A 15561-nucleotide genomic window follows, 5' to 3' on the forward strand; every position below is an offset into this window, starting at 1 on the left:
CCCTCGGCATCCCCTCCTCTCCCGCGTCCGTCCGTCTGTCCCCGCGCCCGCCGTGTCCCCAGCGGCGCCGTCCCCGGGGTGGCGTCACCGACGCCATCGCAGCCCCGTGGGGTGGGATGGGGTGACCAGACTTGCCCCGGCTGCAGGGGACAAGGGACAACACCCCCGGGCTGGGGATGGGACACCCTGGACACCCCAGGCCCGTCCCAGCCCTGCGGGTGACACCCAGAGGCGCCCAGAGGGGGACACGCGGCGGGGGCTGAATTAAATCTTTGTATTTCTGCCCTCCACAGCAAAGAAATCCCATCTGGGCTCCCCGTGGTCCCTGAAAGGTCCCCGCGTGCCACCCTCCTTTGTCCTGGCGCTCCAGGGTGACTCTGCCTGGCCTCCTGCCCTCCCCGATCCCACAGCGCCGGCAGCTGGAAATGCCAGGGCTCCTTGCCCGTCCCGCAGCGCTGCGTCAGCCCCGGGCACCAACAATGGCACGGGGTCACTGGTGCCACCGGGAGCGGCCCCGACTCGCCGTCACTGCCCCGGCGTGGCTCCTGTGGCCACGGTGGCCACGGCACAGCGGATTTGGCCTCGCGCGCGTCCAGCTCCAGGTGTTTCCTCCCCGCTCCGGGCTCTTGCAGGTGCTCTTGGGGCTCCCAAAATCCAGCAGTTCCCAGCCCTGCAGCCACCGGATCCCCAAAATCCCGCGGGTCACGGCGGGAAAGCGCCGCTCCGCTGGATTTCCTCTGGAAAAGCCAATTCTGGAGCCTCCGAGGTGCTCGGGGCCGGCTGCTCCCGCTGGCTCAGCCCGGCAAGGGCTTCACGGAATTCCCTCTCTCGCAGCTTTTCTGTGGGATTAAAGCCGAGCCAAAGCTGCCGTTTGTTCTCGTCACGGGCGGAACATCTGCGAGCCACATGGAGAAGCGTTCGCAGCCAAAAAAGCCACGCTGGGGCCAGGTGGGAACGGGCCGGGAGGTGCCCGGGGGCTGGGATGCCCACCCGGGGGCTGGGATGCCCACCCAGGGGTGGGGGTGCCCACCCAGGATTGGGATGCCAGCCATAATCCCAGCGTTTTAAGGGTTTTTTTTACGGGATCACCGATGACGCCGCAGCCCCAGCGGGACGGGATGGGGTGACCCGGCTTCCTCCGGCTGCAGGGGACAAAGGGACACCAGCCCTGGGGACATTGCCGGGAGCAGACGCGAGGCAGGGCTGGCACAGCAGGGAGCAGCTGCGGGATCCCGCAATTAATTTACCGCAGCAAGTGGCAAATCCAGATGTTTTCCTCGGGCCCTTGGATAAATCCCTCCTCCCCCTCCTCCTCCTCCTCCTCCTCCCCCCGTGCTGGCGACACCGAGCTCGTGGCCCGCGGTCCCCGAGCCCCGTCCCTGCCACCACCGTGTCCCGGTGCCAGCCTGGGAACCATCCCGGGAAAAACCGCGGCCCTGGAAGAGCCCGTCCCGCCCAGCCGGGCTCCATCCGCGCCGGGCTGAGGGGAAAATTCCCGCTCCCACCCCAGCGGCTCCTTTGGAGAAAGGACGCGCGGAATTCTTCACTGACTCACACTCGCCTCCTTTTTCCCGTCCCCAAAACAGCTGTGGCCCTTTCCCGGCTCTGTGAGGTGACAAAGAACCTCTTGAAGGTCTGGTGTCACCTCCCGGAATTAAACCCAAAGGTTCTGGGTTTTTGGTTGTTTTTTTTTTTTTTTTTTGAGGGGGGAATGGAACTCTCGGAGCGTTGCAACCCCTAAGGTCGCCCAAAAATTCACCCACCTGCCACTGGCTCTGAGGTGGGGCTGGTCACTGTCCCAAAAAGCCTCGTGGCCATCGGGGGGACCCAAAATCGGCTCCCGGTGATGCTGCCCGTGCCAGCAGGGCACGGCCGGGCGGTGCCAGGGCTGGGTCTGTGCTGTGAGAGCACAGCACAGGGAGGGCTCGGCCCCGCTTTTAACCACAATAAAAACCTTCCACGGGTTTTCCTGGCGGCTCCCGAGCTCCCCTCGGGCTGAGGGGGTCACGCATGGAGAGGTTTCCCTGCTGGAGGGAGTGCCGGAAAGGGGCAGGATTAATTAGCGAAAGGCCAATTAGAGCTGGGTGAAACATCGCGTGCAGTCCCTCCCGGCCCCGCAGCGTTTTCACCCCCTGACATCTCCCTTCGGGCTCCTCCAGATTTCCCAGCGGGGATCCAGGGGATGTTTCCCCTCTCCCTCCACCCCGGGGGGCTCCGAAAGAGCCCCCAGAACGAGCCCGGGTTAAACACTCGGGGCCTGAGGAGTTTTTACGGCTTTTACTCCAAACCGGGGTGAAATTCCCTTCCCGACAAAGCCGATCCCGCGGTGGGGGCGAGATAGAAATGAGGATGGATTAATAACACACCTCGGAATTTATTCCTGCAGGGATGGGGTCAGTTATGCCATGGAAATGGGGCTGTTATTCCTATAGGGATGGGGCTCGGTTATTCCATGGAAATGGGGCTGTAATTCCTACAGGGATGGGGTCAGTTATTCCCCCATGGAAATGGGGCCCAGTTATTCCCCCATGGAAATGGGGCCCAGTTATTCCATGGAAATGGGGCTGTTATTCCTACAGGGATGGGGTCAGTTATTCCCATGGAATTGGGGCTGTTATTCCCATAGGGATGGGTTCCAAGTATTCCCATGGAATTTGGGCTGTTATTCCTATAGGGATGGGGCCCTTATAGTTATTCCCTTGGAAATGGGGCTGTTATTCCTGTAGGGATGGGGTCAGTTATTCCCATGGAAATGGGGTCCAGTTATTCCATGGAAATGGGCCCAGTTATTCCATGGAAATGGGGCTGTTATTCCTACAGGGATGGAGTCAGTTATTCCCTTGGAAATGGGGCCCAGTTACTCCATGGAAATGGGCCTGTTATTCCCATGGGAATGGGGCCCAGTTATTCCCATGGAAATGGGGCTGTTATTCCTACAGGGATGGAGTCAGTTATTCCCTTGGAAATTGGGTCCAGTTATTCCATGGAAATGGGGCCCAGTTACTCCTGTAGGGATGGGGTCAGTTATTCCCCCATGGAAATGGGGCTGTTATTCCTACAGGGATGGGGGCAGTTATTCCTGTGGGGGGGGGGTGTCAGTTATTCCCTTGGAAATGGGCCCAGTTATTCCATGGAAATGGGGCCCAGTTACTCCATGAAAATGGGCCTGTTATTCCCATAGGGATGGGGTCAGTTATTCCCTTGGAAATGGGCCCAGTTGTTCCATGGAAATGGGGCTGTTATTCCTACAGGGATGGGGTCAGTTATTCCCCCATGGAAATGGGGCTGTTATTCCTACAGGGATGGGGTCAGTTATTCCCCCATGGAAATGGGGCTGTTATTCCTACAGGGATGGGGTCAGTTATTCCTATGGGGGGGGGGGGGGGGGTCAGTTATTCCCTTGGAAATGGGCCCAGTTATTCCATGGAAATGGGGCTGTTATTCCATGGAAATGGGGCTGTTATTCCTACAGGGATGGGGGATGTGACCCCAAGGCTCCAAGCACCCCAAAAGCCCCAGGGCAGGAGCGACCCAGCGCTCCCCAAACTCCCCCAAACGCGGCTCCCATTCCCCTCGGGGTGTCCCGCTCTGCTTTGGGTTTCTCTCCCTGGTTTCCAGGCCTGCAGTCCCTCCCTCCCTCCCCCGCTCGGGCAGCTCCCGGCCTCCCCCCTTCCCTTTTTCCCTTTCTTCCCGTGTTTTCCAGCGCCATCCATCACCCTGCCGGCAGCAGGGGGGGGGGTTCGGGATGAATCCTCGGGCCCTTATAAGGCCGGCCTGGAGGAATCTCCGGGAAAGCCGAGCCGGGCTGGGAAAAACAAACCCCGGAGAGAAACCAGGGCCCGGGCAGCTCCAAAAATCCCGGGGAGAAAAATCCCGGGAATGGGGGACGGGCAGGGATGAGGGCCGGGGCCACGCCCAGCAGCGGCGTTATCGATGATCCATCGATCCCCCCGCGGCTCCTTCTCCCCGCGCCGGCTTTGGGAACCGACTGATCCCGGGGTTGTTGCTGATGGATCAGGAATTCCACTGCCGGGAGGAAACGAGTGTCAGTGGGGATGAGCCAGCCGAGAGGAGATTTTTTTATCTTCCTTGGCTCAGGGCTGCGCTTTTCGCCGCGTTTGTTTTTCGTTTTTGGGGGTGGGGATTTATTTTAATTGGCTCGGTGCTCGGCTGGAGTAGAATGAGATAAAGGCAGAAGGGAAGAGGGATGAACAGAATGGAATGGAAATGAAATAAAGATGAAACAGAAAATAAAATAGAAATAAATTAGGGGAAAAAAAAAGAAAAAAATTAGAAATAAATTAGGAAAAAAATAGAAATAAAATAGACATAAATTAGAAATAAAATAGAGGTAAATAGCATAGAGATGAATAGAATAGAATAGAATAGAATAGAATAGAATAGAATAGGATTGAATATTCCCACTGGAAGGGCCATAAAACGACCCTCTAATCCCACTGTGCAGCCCGGAGGAGATCCAGTGGATTTTTGGGCTCCTCCCAGCCCACTCAAGGCCGGGATGTTCTCCGTGGCTGTGCCGGCAATTCCAGCTGCCCGCTCAGCCGTGCCTCAGTTTCCCCTGTGGAAGTGGGGGTGGGAATTTCGTCTCCGGGTGGGAATTTCGCCTCTCCAGAGCCTCTTCCCAGCAGTGACTGACGCAGGAGGGGGGAGCCCTTTTCCCAGCCCACCGAGATGATGAGGGAACTTAATTGCTGCCTTCATTGCTTATGCAAATGAGCCGCGAGCATCTGCGGGAGCGGAGCCGGGACCCAGCCCCGTGTCCCTGCACATCCAGGGGGATCCGTGCGGCCGCTCCCGCAGCTCCCTCCCGCTTGCACCACCTCAATTACCCCGCGATTTGTTTCATTTTAATTAACGCCTTCCCAGAGGGACGGGGCAGCTTTGGTGGGAATTGGTGCGGGGAAGAGCCGAGGGAGGGGACGGCGGGCGCTGTGGGAGTCAGGTGAGAGTTTGCCAAAGGTCGGGCATCGATCGGGCCGGGATAATCGGATTGGGACGGGCAGCGCTGTCTCGGCCCCGCTGGAATTCTCCGAGCCAGCAAACAGCCAGGAGGAAATTGGGTAAAAGCAATTTTATCCTGGCTTGTAGGAGGGATTTAATGAGGGCCAGGACGTGACAGTGACAGGGAGAGCGGCCGAGGGGAGCAGCGGGTCCAGCTGGGAGAGAGGGCCTGGAGCAGGAAGAAGCTCCTGGAGGCACTCAGGGCTGCCTGGGGGGATTTAAAGAGGGATCCCAGGGCTGGATTTATGGGAAGATGGATCCCTGTGACCCTTCAGGGTGTGCACAGAGGTCTGGGGACCTGGAGAGGTCCCGTGCTGGGCCCCATGGAATTCTCTGTCAGTCCCATGGGATCCTCTCCCAATCCCATGGGATCCTCTCCCATCTGGGCTGGGCTGGGCAGGGCCAGGCTGGGCCCCACTGCCCTGGGGCAGGATTTTGGCTGAGGTGTGGGATGCTCATCCCCGCTCCCACCCGTGGGGAATGCACCCACCCATCCATCCATGGATCCGTCATGGATCCATCACCCATCCATCCATCCATCCATGGATCGATCCATCCAACCATCCATCCATCCATCCATCATCCATCTCCCATCCATGGACCCATGGATCCATCATGGATCCATCCATCCATCTCCCATCCATCCATGGATCCGTCATGGATCCATCCATCCATCCATCCATCTCCCATCCATCCATGGATCCATCATGATGGATCCATCCATCCCCCATCCATCCATCATCCATCCATCCATCCATCCATCCATCCATCCATCCATCCATTCATCCATCATCCATCCATCCATCCATCCATCCATCCATCCATCTCCCATCCATCCATGGATCCGTCATGGATCCATCCATCCATCCATCCATCCATCTCCCATCCATCCATCCATCCATCCATCCATCTCCCATCCATCCATGGATCCATCATGATGGATCCATCCATCCCCCATCCATCCATCATCCATCCATCCATCCATCCCTGGATCCATCCATCATCCATCCATCATCCATCCATCCATCCATGGATCCGTCCATCCATCCATCCATCCATCCATCCATGGATCCGTCCATCATCCATCCATCATCCATCCATCCCTCCATCCCTCATCCATCATCCATCCATCCATCATCCATCCATCCATCCATCCATCCATCCATCCATCCATCCATCCATCCCTCATCCCTCATCCATCCATCATCCATCCATCCATCCATCCATCCATCCATCCATCCATCCATCATCCATCCATCCATCCATCCATCCATCCATCCATCCATCCATCCATCATCCATCCATCCATCCATCATCCATCCATCCATCCATCATCCATCCATCCATCCATCCATCCATCCATCCATCCATCCATCCCTCATCCCTCATCCATCCATCATCCATCCATCCATCCATCCATCCATCCATCCATCCATCATCCATCCATCCATCTCCCATCCATCATCCATCCATCATCCATCCATCCCTCCATCCCTCATCCATCCATCCATCCAAGCCCCGTTTCCCCTCCTGTGCTTTCCCGGGCCTTTTCCCTCCCCCTGTCCCTCCTCTCCCCGGGATGTTCCGGGACAGACCCGGGGTCCCTTCCGGGGGTCACCCCAGCCCAGGGGGGTCAGGGGGTCGCTCCCGCCGCGCTTTCGCCCTCCGGGCCCTCCCGGCAGCCCCGGCCGGGGCCGGGCCGGACGCGGCAGCCCCGGTGAAACCCGAGCCGCGCCCTGGCAGTGACGGATGGGCCGGGGGCTGCTGCCCTCGCCGTGCGCCGGTTCTAAAAGCATTACGGCTCCCAGGCCGATAACGCCGGGGATTTGCTGAAGCCGCTTGAGGTCCCATTTTCCCTGGAACCCATTTCCATGGCATGAATCACCGAGCGGAATGAACTCAATTAGTCCAGACAGAGGCAGGAGATAAATCAGGGTCCCATTAGGAAACCTGGAGGGTAATTTATGGCCCCGAGCGGCAGCGCTGGCTGTCTCCCCTCCCTGCCCATCTGCAACCCGCTCCGCAGCCGCGCCGGGACCGCGGCTCCCTCTCCCGGGGCCGGGGATGCTGCGGGGCGGCTCGGCCGGCCCGGCCCTGCCTTGGCCGGCTGACCCAATTTCGGAGCGTGCTCCTTCCCGCACGGCCTCATCCACCTTCTCTTTGCTGCCATCCATCGCTGCTCTCCTGCTGGGGAGAAACCCGGAGCCTTCCTGGAAATCAGGGCTGGAATTTCCCCGATTCCAGCTGCTGGGGGCTTTGATCCGTGCCGAGCTCCCCGGGGCGCATCCCGACCCACCCAGGGGCGCTCCTGCGGGGGGGTTGGATCCTCCTCAGCAGCCGGGGATGAGGGGAGGGGGCCGGGAAGGAGCTGGATGGGCTCCTCCGGGGACATCAGCCCGGATTTGGGACGGTCTCCCTCCCTGGGGAGGTTTTGGGCGCTGGGTGTGTGCTCTGCGAGCGGCAGCCCTGCCCTGGGCAGGAGCCGGAGCTGATTTTATCAATCGTTTATCAATCAATCGTTTATCAATCGTCATTATGAACCCAGCTGCTCCGGGCTCCTTGCAGTCGGCGGGGAGGGAGCGGGACCTGCCAGGTCCGACAATTCCCGGTGCAGCGGCAGCGCCGTCCCTGCCCGAGGGCTCCGGGGGCAGCCCGGGGGCTCCCCCGCGTCCCTGAACCGGTTTTTCCCAGGGCTCAAAAAGGATTTTTGCCTTCCGGGCAAAAGCCTCGTCCAGTGCTGACCCCGGGAGCCGCTCCAAGGGGCTGGGAATGCCCCGCGCCGTCCGCAGCTCCTTCCAAAAAAAAAAAAAAAAAAAAAAAAAACCAACAGCAAAAAAAAAGTGCCGGGAGCTGCTTTTCCCCAGGGACAGCTCAGGTGCGGGGCTCCATCTCCTCAGAGTGACCGCTGGCTTTCCCAAGGGTTTTCCCGCAGCCAAGGGCAGCTTTTGGGTGACACAAACTTTGCCCCGGGGGATCCCTTCCTGCAGCCCGGCCTCCAAAAGCGGCTTTTTCACCTCTTCCCACCTCGATTCCCCGTGCTCCGAGCGCGGCTGGATCCGTCCCGCCCCTTCCCCAGGAGCCGCCAGCCCGCCCTAATGGGAGTCAGCGGGGAATTTGGGGGATCAATCGCGGGCAATTAACGCGCCCCGGAACCGGGGCAGGCGGCGCACAGGTCCCGTCTGGGCCGCTGCCGGTGCCAGGGAATGGCAGCGCTGGTTCGGAGCCATGCGGGAAGTGACGCCTGGGGAGCGCTGCGGGCGCATTTGGCACGGAACGGCCCCGGCCTGGCAGACGTGAGAGCCGAGAAATGGAAGCGCTGGGGGGGCTCAGACAGGCCTGGGGCTGGCGAATCCTCCTTGGGCCACCGAAACCCCCCCGAGGGCCACCCGGTCGGGCTGCTGGGGGGGGGGGGGAAAGCAGGGGATGGGAGCACCCCAGGGGTGACCCCCGATGTCTGTGACCCCCCCCGCTATCTGTGACCCCCCAATATCTGTGACCCCGATATCTGTGACCCCGATATCTGTGACCCCCATATCTGTGATCCCCCAGTGTCTGTGACCCCCCCAGTGTCTATCACCCCCCGATATCTCTGACCCCCCAATGTCTGTGACCCCGATATCTGTGATTCCCCCAGTGTCTGTCACCCCCCGTTATCTGTCACCCCCATATCTGTGACCCCCCCATACTGTGACCCCCTCATATCTGTGATCCCGATATCTGTCACCCCCCATTATCTGTCACCCCCCATTATCTGTCACCCCCCGATATCTGTCACCCCCCGTTATCTGTCACCCCCCGATATCTGTCACCCCCCATTATCTGTCACCCCCCGATATCTCTGCCCCCCCCCGATATCTGTGCCCCCCGGTCCCTCCCTGCCCTCATTCCCAGCCGAGGGGCCCCGCGCTGTCCCCCCCGTCCCCCCGAGGCTCTGCCCGAGGCACAGGAGGCGGCGGGGGCTCCGTGACCCCGGGCTGGCTCCCGCTCCACAAAGCGCCGGATTGTTCCCCCCGGCGGCCGCTGCTGCCCCTGCGAGACCCAGGAAAACGGGGGGGAGGCGTTTCCAGGGATTCCTGAGGGCCTGGGGATGCTCCGGGCGGATCCTGTGCCCCAAAGGGCTGCGCATCCTGGGGGGGGGGGGCTACAGCGTCCCCCATCCCATTCCATCCCATCCCATCCCATCCCATCCCATCCCATCCCATCCCATTCAATTCCATCCCATCCCATCCCATCCCATCCCATTCAATTCCATCCCATTCCATTCCATCCCATCCCATCCCATTCCATTCCATTCCATTCCATTCCATTCCATTCCATTCCATTCCATTCCATTCCATTCCGTGCATCCCATCCCATGGATCCCATCCCATTATCCCACCCCATCCCATGGATCCCATTCCATTATTCCATCCCATCACATCCCATCCCTCCCACATGGGAATGAGCAGGGACAGGAACAGGGACAGGGATTGGGACAGGGATAGGACAGGGACAGGACAGGGACACAGGAACAGGGACAGGGACAGGGACAGGGACAGGGATTGGGTCAGGGACAGAGACAGGGCAGGGACAGGGACAGGGACAGACACAGGGCAGGGACAGGGACAGGGATTGGGACAGGGATTGGGACAGGGACAGGGATTGGGACAGGGATTGGGACAGACACAGGGACAGGACAGGACAGGTCCCGGGGCGCGCTGTGACCGTGGCTCAGCGCTGAGCGCGCACTCGCCCCTCGCCAGGGCCCGATGGATCCCGAGGCTGAGGAGGGACCCGCCGGGGTCACCGGGCCGTGCGCAAGCACCTGGGACTAATTGCACGGAATAAATGAGCAATTAAGGGCGCTACGGCGGGACTGGAACATCCCAGACCTCTCGCTGACCCCCGGGCAGTATCCCTGGAAACGGCCGCACCGGGATGCTCAGCCCGGCCGGGACCGGCGGCACCGGGGCCCTCGGAGCCCCCCCGGCGGCGGAAGCGGCTCCGGCCCCACGGGCAGCTGGGGAGGCCACACTGAAGTGCCTTTGTCCGGCACAGGGCAGGATTTACCCGGGAGGGCAGGATTTGTCCCGGGGAGAGCAGAATTTATCCCGAGGAGGGCAGGATTTACACGGGGAGAGAAGGATTTGTCTTGGAGCAGGAAGAATTTGTCCCGAGGAGGGCAGGATTTGCCCCGAGGAGGGCAGGATTTACCCGGAGAGAGAAGGATTTGTCTTGGAGCAGGAAGAATTTGTCCCGGGGAGGGCAGGATTTGCCCTGAGGAGGGCAGGATTTGCCCGGGGAGGGCAGGATTTGCCCCGAGGAGGGCAGGATCTGTCCCAGGAATGCAGGACTTGTCCTGGAGGGGGCAGGAATGGGAAAATTTTTGGGAATTTTGAAGGATTTTGGGGGTCCCCCCTTCCAGGCTGGGTTTCCCAGCCCCTGCCCCCCAGCCCCCGCTTTCTCCCCCCTCCAGGGCGTTAAACCCGAGCCCAGATCGGAAGAAAATGAAAAGCTGCGCGGCCGGGGAGGGTCAGAGGTTCAGGCGCTAATGCAGGGGATCGGGTTAGGATTCATTAAGTCATTAACTCCCTTTTAATTGCAGCCCTTTCTGGGGACGCCGTTTTACCTGCGCGGGGACAGCGGCAGCGGGGAGGGTGGCACGGGCGCCTCCTGCGCTGTCCCCGCGCTCCGGGAATGTCCCCAAGCCCCTGGGATCGCCTTTTGGTGCCCAGACCCCTTCGCTCCGCAAATCCGCTGCCAGCCCGAGGAAGAGGAGGATGGGGAAAGGTGGGAACCGGAGGGGCTGCGGGGTTTGGGGTGAGGGGCGGGGGGCTGCGCTTTTCCCTGGCCCTGCCCCGATTTCCTTGGAGCTGACAATTCCCAGCCCGCGGAGCCTTCCCGGAGCCTTCCCGGAGCCTTCCCGGATAACGCGGCCGGTGCCGGCTGGCGGAGGAAAACTCGGCTAAGGGCCGGTAGCCAGCGGGGAGAAGCGAGAAGCCCCGGCCCTGGCGCCCACCGGGCCGCGGGGACCCCGGGCTGGCAGAACGGGACGGTTCCGTTCCCACCGCGGCACGGGGGGGGGGGCTCCGCTCGGGGCTGCAGCCCCGGGTCACTCCCTGGTGGCATCGGGGACAATCCCGCTGCTCCCCAAACCCTCCGCGATCCCCCCCCCCCACCCCCAAATCTGGGCTGCCCGGGGCTCCCGGTGCCCGCCCGGGGGGGATTTTTTGGCTTCCCCGGGGCGAGCCGGGTGAAGCTGTCTGAGCGGAAGGCAGGCTGGGTTTTAAAGCAGATTAATTAAGCTGCACTGCGGGGCCGTGTGGACAGAGTTCAGAATGCAAACAGCCCTAATTCGATTTCTCTGACTTGCAAATCGCGGCAGGGAACTCGGCCGAAATCACATTAAGGCCGTTTCCACTCCGAGCCGTGTCCTCGCAGGGCTTTAATGCAGTTTCACTAATTTAATTTAAACGCTTATTGAGCCTAATTCGGGTTTGTGCCGGGTGTGGGGCTGGGCCGGGACCTCCCGGGCTGGGCTGGGACCCCCGGAAAGGGCTGGGATCCCCGGGCTGGGCTGGGAACCCCGAGCTGGGCTGGGACCCCCGGGAAGGGCTGGGACCCCCGAACTGGGCTGAGACCCCCGGGCTGGGCTGAGACCCCCGGGAAGGGCTGGGCTGGGACCCCCAAGATGGGTCAGAACCCCCGGAAGGGCTGGGACCCCCGGGAAGGGCTGGGACCCTCGACAAGGACCGGGACCCCGGGCTGGGCTGGGAACCCCGAGCTGGGCTGGGACCCCCTGGAAGGGCTGGGACCTCCGGGAAGGGCTGGGACCCCCGGGAAGGGCTGGGACCCTCGACAAGGACCGGGACCCCGGGCTGGGCTGGGACCCCCGGGAAAGGCTGGGACCCCCGGGAAGGGCTGAGACCCCCGGGAAGGGCTGAGCTGGACCCCCGGGAAGGGCTGGGCTGGGACCCCCAAGATGGGTCTGGACCCCCGGAAGGGCTGGGACCCTCGACAAGGACCGGGACCTCCGGGAAGGGCTGGGAACCCCGAGCTGGGCTGGGACCCCCTGGAAGGGCTGGGACCTCCGGGAAGGGTTGGGACCCCCGGGAAGGGCTGGTTGGGACTCCCGGGAAAGGCTGAGACCCCCGGGAAGGGCTGGGCTGGGACCCCCAAGATGGGTCGGGACCCCCGGGAAGGGCAAGGACACCCCCTAAGGACGGCCTGGGTGGGAGTGGGATCAGCGCCAGCCCCACACCGGATTTGGGGTGGAAAACCCCAAATCCCGCCACCCCCCCCGGGCGTGGCCGCGGCCCGGAATGCCCGCGGGTCCCCCCCGGCCCCGGGGCTCGGCGGGCGCCTCTCGTGCCGCGGAGTTTCGGGAGCGGGGGGTGGAGAAGAGGAGGCGCTTTGTTCCCAGCCCGGGGGGGACAATGAGCCCTTCTTGAGCCGCCCGCGCCGCCCGCCAGGAAATGTCCCCCAAAACGGGACCGCGGCCCCGGGGAGGGCCCGGGGAGGGGACAGCGCTGCTTTGGGGCGCGGTTCTGCTGCCACCACCCAATAACGGGGTTCCGGCGCTGTTTTGGGGTGCGGTTCTGCTGCCACCACCCAATAACGGGGTTCCGGCGCTGTTTTGGGGTGCGGTTCTGCTGCCACCACCCAATAACGGGGTTCCGGCTCAATTCTGGGGCGCGGTTCTGCTGCCACCACCCAATAACGGGGTTCCGGCTCAATTCTGGGGCGCGGTTCTGCTGCCACCACCCAATAACGGGGTTCCGGCGCTGTTTTGGGGTGCAGTTCCACAGCCATCAGTGCCACTGGTGTCTCAGCTCAATTTTGGGGCGCAATCCCACAGCTATCCCCCGAGAACGCGCTCCCAGCTCAATTTTGGGGTGCAATCCCACAGCCAACTCCAATAACGGGGTTCCAACTCAATTTTGGGGTGCAGTCCCAAGAACTTGCTCCCAGCTCAGTTTTGGGGTGCAATCCCACAGCCATTTCCCAAGAACGCGCTCCCAGCTCAATTTTGGGGTGCAGTCCCAAGAACGCGCTCCCAGCTCAGTTTTGGGGCCCTCCGTGGCTCCCCCGGCCCTTCCCGGGGTGCCTCAGCCCCTGACACCATCCCGGACCCCACATCCCCACCCCGCAGGGCCGGGACAGCTCGGGGGGTGCGGGGGACACTCGGGGGTCCCCCCGGTGAGGCCAGCCCGTGTCACCGTGACCCCCGTGACCGGGGTCCCCCACAAAGGGACCCCACAAAGGGACCCCACAAAGGGCCCTTTCTGCTCCCGCTGCCGATCCCGCTGCTCCCATCCCAAAAACCGGCCCGGGACCAGCAGCGGCCACGGGCACGAGGCTTCGTCCCTGTCTGTGGGAACGGGGAGAGCTCATCCCGCGTGGGAACGGGAATGGGAATGGGAACGGGAACGGGAACGGGAATGGGAACGGGAATGGGAATGGGAATGGGAACGGGAACGGGAATGGGAATGGGAACGGGAATGGGAATGGGAACGGGAATGGAATGGGAATGGGAACGGGAACGGGAACGGGAATGGGAATGGGAACGGGAATGGGAACGGGAATGGGAATGGGAATGGGAATGGGAACGGGAACGGGAATGGGAACGGGAACGGGAATGGGAACGGGAATGGAATGGGAACGGGAACGGGAACGGGAACGGGAACGGGAATGGGAACGGGAATGGGAATGGGAATGGAATGGGAACGGGAACGGGAATGGGAACGGGAACGGGAATGGGAATGGGAATGGGAATGGGAACGGGAATGGAATGGGAATGGGAACGGGAACGGGAATGGGAACGGGAATGGGAATGGGAATGGGAACGGGAACGGGAATGGGAATGGGAATGGGAATGGGAATGGGAACGGGAATGGAATGGGAATGGGAACGGGAACGGGAACGGGAATGGGAATGGGAACGGGAATGGGAACGGGAATGGGAATGGGAATGGGAATGGGAACGGGAACGGGAATGGGAACGGGAACGGGAATGGGAACGGGAATGGAATGGGAACGGGAACGGGAACGGGAACGGGAACGGGAATGGGAACGGGAATGGGAATGGGAATGGAATGGGAACGGGAACGGGAATGGGAACGGGAACGGGAATGGGAATGGGAATGGGAATGGGAACGGGAATGGAATGGGAATGGGAACGGGAACGGGAATGGGAACGGGAATGGGAACGGGAATGGGAATGGGAATGGAATGGGAACGGGAACGGGAATGGGAACGGGAACGGGAATGGAATGGGAATGGGAATGGGAACGGGAACGGGAATGGGAACGGGAACGGGAACGGGAATGGGAACGGGAATGGGAATGGGAATGGAATGGGAACGGGAACGGGAATGGGAACGGGAACGGGAATGGAATGGGAATGGGAATGGGAACGGGAACGGGAATGGGAACGGGAACGGGAATGGGAATGGGAATGGGAATGGGAATGGGAATGGAATGGGAATGGGAACGGGAACGGGAATGGGAACGGGAATGGGAATGGGGATGGGAATGGGAATGGAATGGGAACGGGAACGGGAACGGGAACAGGAATGGAAATGGGAAGGGGGATGGGGATGGGGAAGGGGATGGGGATGGGGAGAGCTCATCCCACATGGGAACAGGAATAGGAATGGGAACAGGAAATGGGAATGGGGAATGGGGAATGGGAACAGGAATGGAATGGGAACGGGAATGGGAATGGGAACAGGGATGGGAATGGGGAGAGCTCATCCCACATGGGAATGGGAACGGGAAAAGGAATGGGAATGAGAATGGGAACGGGAATGGGGAGAGCTCCTCCCGCATGGGAACGGGAACGGGAGGGGGAAAAGGAATGGCATTGGGAATGGGAACGGGAATGAGCAACACGAACCCGGCACGAGCGAGGATGGTGCAAATCCCGACCCATAAATCCCAGATTTAATGGGATTTACCCTGTCGGCTCCAGCGGGGTCAGCGGGGAGCGGAACCCGCCGCGGGCGCGGCGGTGCGGTGGGGGTTTTTTTCCTCTTTTTTTCCCCGTTTTTCGGGATTCCCGGAGCCAAAGGGAGAGCGCTGCTTCCCTCTAGCGGCTCCGGGGACAGGAGGGGACACGGACCGGGAACGTCCCCGCGGCTCCAGGGACAAGGGAGGGACATTAAATCCCGGCGTCCACGGCTCAGGAAAGACAGGGAGCTGCTGGGAAGGGCCCGAGGGAGGCCGCAGAAATGATTTGGGGTCTGGAGCACCTCGGGTGAGGAGAGAGAGGGAGCTGGGCCTGGTTAAACTGGAGGAGGGAAGGCTGAGAGCGGGAATATCCCACATTTCTATGGAAATACGTGAAATATCCATAGAAATCTGTCACTGGAGAGGGGATCCCGTGAATGCAATAACCTCAAATATCCATGAAAATAACCTCAGATATCCATGGAAATAGCTCAAATATCCACGGGAATACCTCAGATATCCACAGGAATCTGTGACTGGAGTGATTCCCACCAATGCATGGAAATATCTCAGATATCCGTGGAAATCCCTCATTTTGGGAAAGGGATCCC

This window comes from Vidua chalybeata, chromosome 26 (genome assembly GCF_026979565.1).
Source record: "Vidua chalybeata isolate OUT-0048 chromosome 26, bVidCha1 merged haplotype, whole genome shotgun sequence".
Classification (NCBI taxonomy): domain Eukaryota; kingdom Metazoa; phylum Chordata; class Aves; order Passeriformes; family Viduidae; genus Vidua; species Vidua chalybeata.